The 16,529-nt window shown below is 36.9% G+C and overlaps 1 protein-coding gene across 4 annotated transcripts in view; it reads right to left on the reverse strand.

The window, feature by feature from the left end:
* LOC150105443 (SH3 domain-binding protein 5 homolog) overlaps nt 1-16,529 on the reverse strand; it is a 196,951-nt gene that overhangs the window by 161,980 nt on the left and 18,442 nt on the right. For 2 of the 4 annotated variants that reach the window (XM_090394816.1, XM_090394817.1), the window contains one exon: nt 14,372-14,543. The exons of the other annotated variants lie outside the window; for them this stretch is intronic. The gene's annotated coding sequence lies outside the window, so the exon portion shown is untranslated. The remainder of the gene's footprint in view (nt 1-14,371; nt 14,544-16,529) is intronic. 4 annotated transcript variants of the gene reach the window in all.

Raw genomic sequence — 16,529 nt, forward strand, 5'->3', positions numbered from 1 at the left:
AATGTGTTTTATGGGGTTGAGATCAGAGGAGCATGCTGGCCACCCTATTTGATTAATATCCTCGATCTCCAGAAGTATCTCCACTGATCATGTATGATATGGTGTGGCATTTGTCACCCATAAAAATGAATTCTTTGCCTACAGTAACACAGAACAAGCAAACATGATGAAGAACTTCATTGCAATATCATTCAGCAATCACAGTCCCTTCTTCCTGCACTTGTAGCGTCCATTAAGCATAATGCTTCTCCACACCATGACCCCAGCACTGCTGTATCTATAGCTTTCAAAAACATTCTCACAATGGTAAACGGTACCACTTTCACACCAGATCAAGTTGTCATCTAGAATCGGATGAAAGACTATCACATTAGCCCATTGGATTCTTGTCAAATTTTCAGGGACAAGACGAGCTGTCCAATTCACAATGAGCTGTGGGTAAAGGGAAACAGGCTGCAGTCCTTTGCGTATAGGCCTATTTGTCACAGATGTCTTGTCACAGTTTGTCAAGATATCTGCATATCTGCACGTGAATGGAGCCAACTTGAAAGCTAACCTGTCGGGGTGCATCGATTACGTTTTTGCTGTTATAACCAAAATCTGTCTTCATCCTCCATGTTAGAGCGAGGACAACCTCTTAGCAAACGTTTGGAACACATGCTATTGTGAAGTGCTGCCCAGAACCTGGATACAACACCATGTGAAATTCCAAACTCTCTGGTCTAATCTATATGTTCACTGGGCATCTACAGATGCCGTATTGTCATTCCAATGCTCAGTGATGTGCGACACCAGGCCTTGCCATGTAGTCCTGTTGTTTGCTTTTCTTGTGGCCTCAACTCTCTGAAGATCAGTCACTCCACACACCATCAGTTCATCTCATTGATGGTCTACCCCTTCCTCTTTTTCCAGGAACTTTACATTCTATTACTGTTCTAAGAAGTCCACCTTCCATCCTTTATGTGTGTCCAAAATATTTTAGCTTTCTTCTGTCAATATCCTTAAGGAGCCTTAAAGTTCTACTGATCTTTTCTAACAACCATTCATTTGTACGCCTTTCAGTATATGACGTCCTCAACAGCCTTCTGTAACACCACATCTCAAAAGCAGATATCCATTTCTTATCTGACTTCTTTAAGTTCTAAGTCTCACATCCATAAGTCGCTGTTGGAAAAACAACTGCATCCAAAATCCTCAACTTTGTTCCCATGGAGATAGATCCATCCTTCCAGATTTTAGACAGGTCTCTCACTGTTGTTTTAGCCATTCCTAACCTTCTTCTGAACAGCAATTCTTCACATTAATAATGGATCCCAGGTACTCAAACTTGTTGACTTCCTCAATTCTTTCTCCATTAAGGTACACTTGTTTCTCAAGAGCTTCCCTGTTTGTATTTCCTTTGAGAATCATAATCTTTGTCTTCCTAGGATTGAGTTGAAGTCCTCTGTTATTACTGATCTTGTTAACTTTGTCAAGAATTAGTCCTAGTTCTTAAATGTCATTACAAAGAAGAACTGTATCATCAGCATACCTCAGATTACTGATCAATCTACCTCCTATCCTAATTTCTGTCCTGAGCTCATCCAATGCCTCATACATGATGTCCTCTGCATATATACTAAACAAGTGAGGAGAAAGTAAACATCCTTGTCTAACTCCTTTCTCCAACTTGAAGCCAGTCAGTCAATCCAACATTGTTCTTGCTGTGGCTTCTTGCTCCTTATACAAATTGGCTATCAACCAGATAGTGTGTTGAGGAAAACCCAACACACTATCTGGTTTCACATGCTCAACACAGTCAAAAGCTTTAGAGTAGTCTAAGAAACACATTACCAGAGGGAATCTGAATTCTTTATATTTTTCTATAATCTGTCTAAGGCAAATTCATGACTTATTTTTCACGGAATTAACAACACCACAAACACTTTTATCGACAAAGATGTTTTATTAATGCTTATATTTCGCTGATTTTCAACTCAGCATCATCAGAGCACAACACACATGTAAACGTGACAGTGAGTGAGTGAAACAATATAATTGCAAAAGACAAAAGATCTAAAGTCCTATTTTTTGGTGCCCACTAACGAAAAAAAAAAAAAAAAATGCAGTTATCCAGGAGTTTTTCTTAGGATAACTGTCTCCCAAATTTTTGGCAAATTAATGCAACCATATTTGTTAAGGTTGGGAGAATTCTTCAAAGCCATTGCTGACTCAAAAAATAATCTTTCAGATCTATAACGACTCCTAAATAGCACATTTGTTTTCCTCCATCTAATCCTGTTTGAAGGAATGTCCAAAGCGTGGTCTGCCAGTCCTGACTTGCCATAGTAATAGTAGCGAATGTATCTTTCATGTTCTTCCAGGCAGATGTTCACTGATCTTCCTGTTTGCCCATAATAGGCCAAGTCACAGTCACACAGAACTTCAGACACTCCTGGGTGTGCTAAAGGGTGAAGTTTATCCTTAGGTGAGCGGATCAGAGTTGCCAGCTTGACATGAGGTTTGAAAATGGTGCAAAGGCCATGTTTCAATAATATTTTGGCTATCTTTTCCGATGTACCTCTGATATAGGGAATAGAAATGGTCATGTTGTATTCTTGTGTATTAGGGGAGGGCAGAGTAATGGGCCTATGTAGTATTTTATCTATTTTGTAGGGATTGTAGCCGTTGGCTAAGAACGTATGGCGCAGGTATTGGAGTTCCGTGGTCAGAGCTGTATCGTTGGAACAAATGACTCTGGCTCTGTGTGTAAGTGTTTTTAAAATACCGTACTGTTGGACTGGATGATGATGTGATTGTTTATGTAGGTATCTTCCTGTGTGTGTAGGCTTTCTGTAAATAGAAAAAGATAGTGATCCATCTGAAAGGCGGGTGACTAATGTGTCAAGAAATGGTAAACAGTTATTTGATTCTTTTTCTACTGTGAAGTGAATTTTGGGGTGTTGGCTGTTTAGGTAGGTGACAAAAGCATCCAAAGTGTCTTGTCCATGGGGCCAGATGGCAAACACATCATCTACATAGCGTAACCACACTTGTGGCTTGTATGTAGCTGTGGTAAGTACTTTGTTTTCAAAGTGTTCCATGTAAAAATTTGCTAACAGGAGAGAGAGGGAGGAACCCATAGCAGTACCATTAATCTGTTTGTAGAATCCCCCCCCCCATGTAAAGTAACCTGCATTCATGGTAAATTGAAATAATTCAAAAATATCTGGGGGGAAATTTAGACTTGATTAAATCAAGAGTATCTATAAGTGGTACTTTGGTAAATAAGGAGGTGACACTGAAACTAACCATTATGTCTGAATCTTTTAGGATTAGATTTTTGACCAGTGTTTTGAAATGGATTGAATTTTTTACAAAAGTAGAGGAGTTGAGTCAGCAATGGCTTTGAAGAATTCTCCCAACCTTAACAAATATGGTTGCATTAATTTGCCAAAAATTTGGGAACGGTTATCCTAAGAAAAACTCCTGGATAACTGCATTTTTTTTTTTTTTTTTTTTTCGTTAGAGGGCGCCAAAAAATAGGACTTTAGATCTTTTGTCTTTTGCAATTACATTGTTTCACTCACTCACTGTTGTGTTTACATGTGTGTTGTGCTCTGATGATGCTGAATTGAAGATCAGTGAAATATATTAATAAAACATCTTTGTTGAAAAAAGTGAAATGGATTGAATTTTTTACAAAAGTAGAGGAGTTGAGTCAGCAATGGCTTTGAAGAATTCTCCCAACCTTAACAAATATGGTTGCATTAATTTGCCAAAAATTTGGGAGACGGTTATCCTAAGAAAAACTCCTGGATAACTGCGTTTTTTTTTTTTTTTTTTTTTTTTTTGTTAGAGGGTGCCAAAAAATAGGACTTTAGATCTTTTGTCTTTTGCAATTATATTGTTTCACTCACTCACTGTTGTGTTTACATGTGTGTTGTGCTCTGATGATGCTGAATTGAAGATCAGCGAAATATATTAATAAAACATCTTTGTTGAAAAAAGTGTTTGTGGTGTTGTTAATACCATGAAAAATAAGTCAGGAATAACCATCAACACCTAAGCTTATCTGTTAGATTGTCTAAGGCAAAGGATCTGATGTCTGGTGCCCTTACCTTTCCTAAAACCTGCTTGTTCCTCGGGCATCTCTCTCTCAACTTTGGCCTCAATCCTAATTAGCATGATCTTCAATAAAATTTTGCTTGCATGAGATATTAAACTAATAGTTCTATGGTTCTTGCATGCTTTCAAATCACTTTTCTTATGTAGTGGTATGAAAACTGACTTCTTCCAGTCTCTAGGCCATGATCCTGTCTCCCATATTCTTGTAATCAATCTATGAAACACTCTTATCCCTCCATACTCTGTGGCTTTAATTAACTCTGCTGGGATTTCATCTGTACCTGGGGCCTTATTGCTGTTAAGCTGCTTAACTACTCTTTCAACTTCATGCCTAAGTGGAGGAGATTCCAAATCAAAATCTTCCTAGTGAGAGGGCTCCACATTTTCTTTATCCACTCTGCTGTACAGTTCCTCACAGTATTCTTTCCATCTGTTTTTGATTTCCATTTCTTCTGTTAATAATGCTCCATTCCTGTCTTTGATGACATTCAATTTAGGCTTAAACCTGTGCTGTAAGTCACGAACTAAATAAAACATTCCTTTATAATTGTGCCTCCTCATCTGGAACTCTATCTCTTTACATTTATTAGTATAGAACTTTTCCTTGTCCTGCATGATGGCTCTTCTGACTTCTCTATGTAATCTCTTGTATTCTTCAGTCCTTGTGTCCCAACCACTTTCTTTTGATTAGTTCCCATGTTGAATCTGATATCCATGGGTCTCTTGGTCTTCTTATTGAGCTGAGATACTTCTTCGCTGCATCCTGTATTATCACCTTGACTCCTTCCCAAAGCATTTCTGGTGAGTTCTCCTCATTGGTCTCCAAAAAACCACCCAACCGAGTTGATGTTTCTTCTGTGAATTCACTATTCCAATCTAGTGGGATGTGCCTGACCTGGAAGTTTTCAGAGTCTTAGTCTTACTTTTGCTCTTACTAGCTGATGGTCAGTACCACAATCTGCTCCAGGACAAGTATGCACATCAGAGATACTCGTCTTCCACTGCTGGAGAGCCAGGATGTAATCAATCTGGTACCTTGACCTATCAATGTCAGATGTCCTAGTATAGATCCGTCGTGGGTGTTTCTGGAAGCAGGTATTGGTAATAACTAATCTGTTATCTGTTAGCATGGGCAAATTCCAACGCATGTTGCGTTCACCTAGACCAAACATGCCACACTCCAGCCTAACTCTTATACTCTTTCCCACTTTTGTATTTAAATCCCCCTAAGAAGTAAAGCATGTCTCTCCTTGGTAAGCAGTACAAAACAGTTTGTAAGTTTCATAGAATTCTTCACACTGTTCTTCAGGCCTATCGGTTGTGGGGTGCATAAACTACCACAATTGATACATTGGTAGGCTGAGCCTTAAGTCTAATTGAAAGTATCCTATCATTAATGGGGTTATAACCAAGAAGGCTTCTTGCCTGAGCTGTCTTCAGTATCACAGCTACCCCATGAAGCTTTGAGTCACCACCTGAGTAAACAATAGCTTACCATCCTGTCTTTTGAAGTGATCTTCTCCATTCCATCTGGTCTCTGTAATTCCCAGGATGTCAATTTTATACCTATCCATCTCTTTACAGACAATCTCAAGAGTACCCATCTGTAGACCCCCGAACATTCCATGTGCATATGTAAAATTCCCTTCTAAGATTAATCTTATACCTTTTGTGTTGCTCATTCACAGTATCACTGACTTTTGATGGATACTGTAATATACCTCTCGAACAGGATGCTCTGCCTAAGCCCTTAAAACGGCTCTGATTATTCTGCATGACAACCGATGCAGCATGAGATGTGTTATAAGGCACAACCATATTAGCATTTTGGAGTGACGTCACTGCAAGAAGAAAGTGGTAGGGTTGCAGAAGCCCTTTCCACATAAGATGAGATAAGATGAAATAGCAAAATAGGTAAGATTCACTCCTAGCCCTAGAATACTCTAATAACATTGGTTGGAAGGAGCAAGAAGAAACGAAAGAAGGAAAGGAAAAAAAAGGGAGGGACCAGTCTACAGATAATATAACAGATGTATATTACGTGAAGTAAGACATGGTCCAGTATCAGGTATCTTGGGTTCCCCATGCCTGTAGTCGCTAAAGTGAGCCCTTGAGGCCAACTCTCTGGCAATAGATGTAATTCTGCAGCCTTCTTCAAGATTTCCAATAATTCTTCCTCATGCGAAATCATCTAGATGATGTGTTTGAGACATTACAAAACATCCAAGTTTGCAATTTTATTCCTTCACAAAAAAAGTCCTTAAAACACAATTTACTTAGCACGGCCTTTTGCCTTTTATCCTGCCACCACGTGACTCCTCTGTACATGATTTGAAAATATAAATGTGTACCCGGTTTTAATTTGAAATCATCAGTTATACAAATTGCTGGAAGCTGATTCGTCAGAATTTGTGGATGTAATCTTGAGAAATAGTGTTTGTCCTTAGGTTCTGGACACCAGTGTAAACTATCTGTTAACTAACTATTAGCCTTTGATCTTGACAGATCCAAGGCTAACAAGATAAACAATAACAGTAAATTTATAAAAACTAAAAAAATTATTATGTCGACAAAAATTATTATATGCTCAAATGAAATAGAATAAACTAAAACAATAGCATAGCAAAAGTCATGTAATGAAAATGAGATAGTGCTACACATAATATAGAATGAATATACATTTTATTAAGTTATTTTCATATAGAGGAAAGATATAAAATGCATAAACACTTTTTTCCCTCCTAAATGAAAATAAATTTTCTAAGGAGGTGTTAAAATTCTGTTTAATTTTTTTTCAGCAAGTGAAATTTCAGTTAAGGCTATTTTCTTAAAAACTGAATAAGTTCATTGCATCTTACATCCTCCAGAAGTTTAGCTGTTTGTGTGATAAATGAAATTTCTTGGTTTAGTGTATGCATGGCTTCACTAGTATTCTGTGTATCCTTCAAAATGATATAAATAAAATTATCATTATACTATCATTTTATAAATAAGCCATTATGTAACTAGCTTGTTTGCTTTAAATTATTATTTTATATCACAAGAATATGAAAATATTCAAGCAAATTTTCTACCCGTAATTTTACACTATGCATTTGTATTTGTAAATAATATAACTGCTTCCTGTCTAAAAATGGGAACATAAGTAGACAGAGATGAGCTAATTAATAACATGGATATCGTACATAAAAAAAAAATTTTTTTAAATGTTCATCCATATTTTATAAGCATTTTCAGCAAGAAATGAAAACAAAAGCATGCACATTCATAAGTGAGTGGTACAACACAGACGGTGGCAATCGGATCTATGAAGAGTATAAAGTGCAGGCCAGGAAGGTGACGAACATGGTAAAGAAAGAAAAGGTGTAGTATGAGAAGAGATTGGCTGGTCAGACCAAGGTTAATTCCTTGGTCTGACCAGCCAATAGGAGGAAAAGAGGTCAGACCTTGGTCTGACCTCTTTTCCTCCTATTCACCCACTCTGCAGTCCACATTTCTTCAACCTCTTTCTCCCCATAGCCAGCATTCTAGAGTCCTGATATTGTCTTAGACTCTCTGGACCCCCCCCACTTTGATAGGCTCCCACACAACAAACTAATAAATAATGAGATTCGAGATTTCGAAGTAATGATTAAGAGTAGATTGAAGTTTAGAAGGCCTCTTACAAGTGTTGCAAAGACTGCACATTATAGTGCTACTATGATACGAAGTACTCATGTAGTGATAAGAAGGTAGTTGTGTCACTGTATTAGTCAGACCACACTTAGACTATTGTGCTCAGATTTGATTATCTGGTTTTCAATATGATAGGAAAAATCAGAGGGGGGGGGGGTCCAGAGAGTCTAAGACAATATCAGGACTCTAGAATGCTGGCTATGGGGAGAAAGAGGTTGAAGAAATGTGGACTGCAGAGTTGGGTGAATAGGAGGAAAAGAGGTGATATGATAGAGATGTTTAAGTTAGTGAATGGATTTTATTGGATTAATCCAATAAAAGAGGGGATTATACAAAAAAGTAGAAAGTGAAGAGGAAGAATTATAGTCCATCCCTGGAAGATGTGTAAGAGTGTGGTGAAGAGGAGTGTGAGGAGTAGCTTTTATACGCGGAGAAGTTGTAATGAATGGAATGCATTGCTGGAATACGTTATTAATACAGGGAGTGTTAAGAATTTTAGGATTCAGTATGATAGAATATGTTGTGAGTTGAATAAACCTCCCACAACGAGTCTATCTTTTCTATGGAGGGTGTATTAATAATATTACAATGAAATTAACAATGAAAGGGGGGGGGTTTCCATATTAACCTGACCAACAATGTCAAGCAACACTAATTTCTATAAAGGGTATAAACACAGTCCATCATACTTGTTAATATTATGACAATTTAATAATGTTTCTCAACTTTCTCTGTCTCTGGAATGTTGAGTATGAAAACAGATTGACAAAATGCAATTTGCAGAAATTGGTGGACAGGAGGAGGAGGAGGAGGGGATATAATCGAGACATATAAGCTGTTAAGGTTATTACCAGATTAATGTTGGGGAGATTTTGCATAGAATGGGTAAAGACAGGAAGCGAACAAGAGGTCATCCCCTGGAAGCTGTATAAGGAGAGTGTAAGTAGGGGGGGGGGGGGAGAAGCAAGTTTTTTTTTCCATGGAGAGTGATGAGTGATCTCGGGCAATGCATGTAATGCACTGCCCGAGAGTGTGGTGAGCACAGAGACAGTGAATGTGTTTAAGGTGCAGTATGATAAACTGTGTGTGTGTGTGTAACAGTCGAGCTCCCACAATGAGTCTTTGACTCCATGGAGTTTTTTATAATAATAATAAAGGCTTTACATAAGAAATCTACTCTTGTGCAATGTTTTGAGCATGTTCCACAAAGCCAGACTGCTAAGGTTCATGATGTAATTTGTGATCTTACGTGATATAATTTTTATGTTGTTTGCAATGAATAGAGGCAAATCATCTGGATTGGACCAAATACAAGGTGCATCCAGAAAGTAAGGTCTGTTCAGAATTTATCACCAAATAAGATATGGGAGAGTGGTTGTGCATGCATGGTAGCATAGAATGACTCATTAGCTAGCTGCTGACCATTTTACTTTCATCATGTTATCGTTTGTTGTCTTTTACAAAGAATTTATAATGAGTGCTGTGATAAAAAAATTCTACCAGTTATGAGGTTTGTGGTGTGACATGGCTTTGTTGGCAAAAAAGAATAGTGCTGCAGAAATTCATCAATGACCGTGTACGGAGAGGAAGTCATGTCATTTGTTTAAAGAAGAGCATGATGATGAGCATAGAGGCTGGCAAAGTGTAGTGGCAGACAATTTGGTGGAAACAGTGAACACAAAAATTTGTGAGAATCAGTGTCACAATTACAGAACTTTATAATTCTCAGAAGTTTCACCTTCAGTCATTCATAAAATTGTGACAGAAAAGCTTGGATATAAGAAATTGTGTGTCAGATGGGTCCCAAAAATGCTGATCGATGCACATAAACAGCAATGAATGGAATCAGCACAAAAATGTTTACAAAAATGAAGATGAACTTTTTTCTCATATTGTGACACTGGTGACAAAATGTGGATTTTGTACACAAACATCAAGTGAAAACAACATTCAATGCAGTGCTACTATTCATTATCTCTAAAAGCAAAAAAAATTCAAACAGGTACAATCGGGCAATAAAAAAATTATGGCCACTGTCTTCTGAGACCAAAAAGAGGTCTTGCTCGATTTTCTTTGGCAAGGAACCATCATCATCATCATCAAATTCCTGCCATGTACCCTCAAGGGGTGTTCAGGATATGACAGTACTACATGAAAAATTTACATCAGTACTAACTTCCTATCTACAATTTTCCTCCAAATCAGTCTGTTACTTGTCAAGACTCCAACATTATCAGATCTTCTATTTCTATCGTCTAAGGCACATTGTACCGTATAAATCCACCTATATCTTGGTCTTCCTCTGCATCGTTTTCCTGCCAACCTGGCAGAGAACACTTGTTTTGCTAATCTTTCCTCTCCCATTCTATTTAAGTGATCATACCACCTGAGATTAGCTCTGCTAACACATTCCTGGATGCTGACAATGTCAAGTTCTTTTCTAATATCCTCATTTTTAATATGATATTGCCATTGATGCCATCTGTTCAAGCCTCTAATCCTTCTCAGGACTCTCATATCTGCGGTCTCTAGTCTCTGGTCAAGTGTTTTACTTCTGACCCAGCTCTCAGATCCATAAGTTAAAACTGGTCTGAACACTGTCTTGTATACAGCTAATTTAGTGTTCCGACTAATTTCTCTATTATTCCATATGAATTTATTCAATTGACTTCCCACCATACCAGCTTTGCTGATTCTGTTGTCTATTTCTATATTTAATTTACCACCTTCACTAAAAATCATGCCTAAGTAGCTGAAATGTTTTACTTGTTCCACGGGTTCTCCATTCAGTACGCAATTGACATTTTCAACAATTCTGCCTATTTTCATTGTCATTGTCTTTTTATTGCTGACCTTCATACCATATCTATTACAACAGCTATTCAATTTAGTCAGAGAATCTTGCAGACCTGTAGCGGATTTATTTAGAAGTATAACATCATCCGCATAAAGCAAAGAACTGACATTAACATCTCCAATTTTGATATCAGGTTTAATACTACTTTCCTTCATAATGTGATCCATATAGATAATGAATAACAGAGGGGATAATGTACATCCTTGTCTCACACCAGATTTAACATTAAACCATCTTCCTGTACTTCCTTCAATTCTAACTGCTGACTTACAACTCAAATAAAGACTAAGTGATATAATGCCCCATTGATACCATATAACTGCAGCGTATTGAATAGCTTCTCTCTTGGCACCTTGTCATATGCCTTTTCCAAATCGACAAAACTTAAATACAGATCTTTGTTATATTCCCATGATTTCTCGACTATTAGTCGTAAAGTGAAGATCTGAGCCTGACAGCCTCTATTTGGCGCCTGAATCCAGCTTGTTCTTCACCAAGCTTTTCTTCCACAATTCTTCTCAACCGTTTCTCAAGTATAATTGCATAGATCTTGCCAGGAACACTCAGTAGGGAAATACCTCTGTAATTCTCACATTCAGTTTTATTTCCCTTTTTATATATGGGTACTATGAGAGCTCTACTCCAATCATCGGGAATTCGTCCCTCTGTCCAGGCTTTCTGAACTATGCAGTGCAGCCACTGTAAGACTTTTATACCACCATACTTCAGCATTTCTGGTCGAATATCATCTACTCCTGCTGCCTTTCCACATTTTAAGCCTTTGATGGCTTTTTTTCTACTTCAAGTATGGATATGTATTCCTGACTGCATGCCTGGTCAGTGTTTTTTATCACTGTGCTGTCATCACTGCTTGTTTCATTTAGCAGTTTTTCAAAGTAATTACTCCATACTTAAAGGATATCTTTTTCTCCTGTTTTCATGTCACCTTTATCATCTCTAACTCCTTTTACAGCACTCTTTCCTCCATTCCTAAGCTTCTTCAACAACCTCCAGAATATTTTGCCACCTTCTTGATATTTATTTTCTATATTCTTGGCAAAGTCCTCCCCTGACTTTTGTTTAGCTAGTTTTACACACTGTTTAGCTTTCTTACATTTGTCTCTGTATTCTGTAAGAATAAAAGCTGACTTATTTGCCAGGAACTTTTGATATGCTTTCTTCTTTTCCTTCACTGCCTCTTTAACTTCCTGTGTCCGTCAGCTAGTTCTGATTTTTTTATCCTTGCACACAACCTCACCACATACCTCTCTGGCAGAATCAATCAATGTTTTCTTCAGAGTTTGCCACTGAATCTCCAAGGTTTGATTCCTGTTCTCAAACTCTTTCATTTTATTTTCAATAATCTTTCTGTATTTTAGTCTACAGTTCACATCTGAGAGCTGCTCAACTTTTATTCGCTTTGAAACTTTCTTACATGTTATTCTTTTCAATATGAAATTCAATTTTATCCTGCTCAAGACTAAATAGTGATCACTTCCAATTTCAAATCCTCTGTACACTCTGGTGTCCTGCACCAGGGAGAAAACATCACTATCAACAATAACATAGTCAATGAGACATTTCTTATTCCTAGCCTCTTCTCTCCATGTGAATTTGTGCACATTTTTATGTTGGAACATGGTGTTAGTAATAACCAGTCCATGTCCTGAGCAGAAATCCAACAGATATTTGCCATTATTATTAGCTTTGCTCTTTTCTCCAAATTTTCCCAAAATATTTTTGTATGTCTCACAGTCATTTCCTACTCTGCTATTTAGATCCCCAACAAGGACCAACTTTTCCTTTTTCATTGTGTCAGTTGCTTTTTCTAAAGCCTCAAAAAATTCCTCCACTTCTACCTTAGTAGAACCTTCTGTGGGACCATAGGCACAAATAAGTCTCATTGTCCAGTTCCCCATTCTCATATTTGCCCACATTACTCTACTTGAGACTGACTGCCATTCAAGAAGATTAGCCTCGTATTTTGTGTTGAATACTATGGCTACTCCTTCTTTTCCTTGATTGTCATTGCCTGAATATAACATTTTGTATTTATTGCTCAGAAAGATCTCACCAGTTTTGGTCTTTTTTGTTTCAGTCACCCCTGTTATGTCGATCTGGTACTTATCTAATTCCTCAGCTAGCTCCATTTCTTTGCCATTCAGGCTTCTTACATTGATAGTACCGATCTTTAACTCTGTTGATGTTGAATTGGGGTTTGTTTTCAGATTTGTGTTCTCAGACCTTTTACCCTTAAGCACTCCTGGCAAGGAACCACATTGTGTAATACTGAAGAAACCCAGACAAGCAATTCAGAACAAAAGACAAGGAATACTGTTGTCAGGGATCATGCTTTTGCATGACAATACATAAGTTCACACTGCAGTTCAAACTCTACTTCAAATTCAGAAGTTTAGGTGGGAACTTTTGAAACAGATTCTTCAAATCACTGAGATGGGAACCAGCAATTTGAAGAATAAGAAACTGAAGAGTAGTGTGACTCAGTGGTTAAATTACTGGCAGCAGACTATTTTTTAATGCAGGTATGATGAAACTGGTGCCAAGATACCAAAAATGGCAGGAAGTCAATGGTGACTTTCGACCATTTTTTTCTTTACCATTTTTTTAAAAAAATTCTTGATGGGACTTTACTTTCTTAAAATGCCTCGTATGATAGACTAGAGGAACAAGGAATCTGGTAGTGCCAAATTAATACATGGATATAACATGTCAGTACCTCCATGCACAGTCTCATCAACATTATGTGCATGCTGTGCTCTGCAAAAGCCATTTTGTATTTAACAGTCATTTCATTATATCAGGAAATAACAGCACATTAAATCTACATTCATTGCTAATGGTGTCAACAGGTTCCTTATCAAGAAAGTAATCAGGAAGTAGGGGATTCCATCTTCTTCTTCACTTAGGAAAATATTAATCATATTACCATCAAAGGAGTATCTGAATATATCTCTAAAATTCTTAGGTCTTTTCGTCCTGTCTGCCAAATTTCCACTTTCATTGGCTGAAACCAAGCATTTCCCTTTTGGCCACATTTATGAATCACTTGTCTTCCAGATTTCTTACTTCTGTGATCATTTTACCTTGGTCAATAAGGAAGATTCACCTCTCTTCAAGAACCTGAACAGTCTGATCTTGCAAACATGTTATCTCTTTGAAACATAGACTCCTTTGTGTGTATGTGTGTGTCCTAAAGTTGAGAATTAGTCATCCTAATCATAAGCAGTCTGATGGATTATATTTATCTATGTTCTTAATTTGGATATTAATATTATTGACCGATTTTGCTTACAAAGACATTAATGTTGCTTTGTTGATTCTTGTATTATGCATGCATGTGTTTTTGTTATATTCACTTCACACTGAAGATGCTTATAAAATAAAACATGATCAAAAATTGTATGTTAATAAATATATTTTTTAAATAACTGCTTAATTGTTTCCAAAAGGTAAGATAGTAAAAGCTTTAAGTTCTTCATTATCCAGACTACAGTTTATCCATCTTTTTAATGACAAATTACAGTAGCCACATGATAACTGTCTGTAGCACATCTAAATCACTTTAAAATTGTTTAAACAGTCCACATTACATTATATAGATATTAATCTGCAGTATAATATACTGCAGTATAGTATAATAGTATAACAAAATAAAATTATGTAATATTTATTATAAGTCTAAATATGTACATGCCAATTTTTAAGTCTTACCTGAATAACTTAGAACTTTCAACATTGTAAAAAATTCAAGCCTAATCAAATTCAGCACTTAATTTGTTTTTCTTCCTAACCCTTCACAAAGCTGCCAACAAGTTATTGCCAAGATAAGATTTTTTTTTCCTTTATAATCTGGCTAAGTATTTCTGAAGTTAAAAGGACTTTCCTATGATGGATAGTGAAAGAAACTTATTCCAGTATATTAAAAAAATACACCATCCCAATTATGAATCATTTCCTTTATGTCTAAATAAAAATCATCTTAGTCTAAAATTATTTTCCTTTAGAAATAAGCAATGTTTATCAAGTTAATGTTCATTACATGGTTACAAAATACTGAGTCATAACTGTGATCAGCCACACTCTCAATGATCAACTCAGAATTGCAATGAAAAACAGGAATCAACTATTTTTAATTTTATAAAAAAAATGAAAGGCAACAACTATCCAGAATTTGTTAAAAAAAAGCATAGGCTTTCCTTTGTAAACCACACACTATTGCTTATACATTAAGAAAAATCACAAGTCTAGTAATGGTTTCACACAAACAAATATTAATAATAATAGCAAAAATCCATGAGATAACGGACTCATTATGGTAGCCTTACTCAACCAGCAAATTAAATTTATAACATCAAGTAGTAAATGAACTTCATGTTCAATGCAAGACCACCACCACTGCTTATTGAAGGACAGGACACACTTTATATACTCCAGGCACAGAGAGAGAGAGAGAGAAGGGAGCTGATCTTTAGTAGAATGTATAAGGTACAGCCCCTTGCAAATTTTTTATGGAATATTTAAAAACAACCTCTTGACTCAGCTGCTCTCAAACTATCTGGTTAAGATATGTGGATGATGTGTTCACCATTTGGCCTCATGGTCAGGGCACATTAGATTCTTTCCTCTCTCACCTCAATAGTCTTCACTCTATAATCCAGTTTAACATGGAAAAAGTCCAAAACTTTCCATTATTATATACAAACTCATTCACACAGGCAGCTACATTCACAAACTTTCCCATCAATCCCCCTTCTCAACAATATGGTATTATTAAAACACTCATCAATAGAGCCTATAACCTTTGTTCTAATGAATCCTCTCTTACAGCAGAACTTAATCACACAAACCATACCTTCTTATCTAATGGCTACAGTTCCCACAGCATCAAAAAATAATCAATCCTTCCCCAATCCTCGACCTTCTCTTCAAAAATATCTTAGCAACACTATCATCATCATCCCCTATGTGAGAGGAAATTCAGAAAAAAAGCCAGATATTTAAGAAATACAATCTCTACGCTGCTTTCCCATTTAAAGCTGTCTACCTGTATATGTTTTACTAAAAATCAGCTCGCTCGCTCGCTCTGTGCCTGGAGTATATAAAGTACAATGTTCCTGAAAACTAGCCTACTATGGACAGACAGGAAGATCAGCCAACATCTGCATGGAAGAACACAAAAACTACATCTGTAGTCATAACTAGTTAATTGGGCTTTGGGGACCATGCTTTAGATACAACTCATAGAATCAATTGTAAAAAGGACCACCGTGCTCCATCACATTTTGGAATCTGCAGCTGATCTCAGAAATCAGCCTAATTTAAATAAATATGGGCTCACTTTGGTGAGTACTACGGTAGTAGAAAACCCGAGGTACCTGATGATGGATCATGCCTTACTTCATGTAATATAGATCTGTTAAATTATTTTTTCTTTTCTTCATGCTCTCCCCCCCCAGTGCTATTTGAGTATTCTAGGGTAGGGATGAATCTTTCCTATTTACTGTTTCTTTTTGTCTCATGCAGTGGGAGTCTGCGTTCTCTCCCAGCTATTTGTCACACCCAGTAGGCTGAATTTCTGTAAGGTTGGAGTCAGCTAGGGCATGTGGCTGTAAAACTTTGCCAGATCATCTGAATGTGGAGGCAAAGCTCAAGAAAGTGGATAGGAATAGCGCATACTCCAGAGGTGACATGTATGGGCTTTGTATGGTCCTCACAAAAAATGGGCAAGAGCTACCAGAGGAGAAGAGAATGGAGAAGATTATAAGTTATTTTTTGTGGCATACACAGACAGTGGAATAGAGCAGAAATCATGCTCAATCAGGAACTTTAAAAAAAATGTGTTAAAAATTAATAGAATAGCAGATAGAAT

The sequence above is a fragment of the Typopeltis vanoorti genome, chromosome 6 (genome assembly GCF_054136105.1).
Source record: "Typopeltis vanoorti isolate ZY-2024b chromosome 6, IOZ_Tvanoo_1.0, whole genome shotgun sequence".
In the NCBI taxonomy this organism is placed as follows: Eukaryota; Metazoa; Arthropoda; class Arachnida; order Uropygi; family Thelyphonidae; genus Typopeltis; species Typopeltis vanoorti.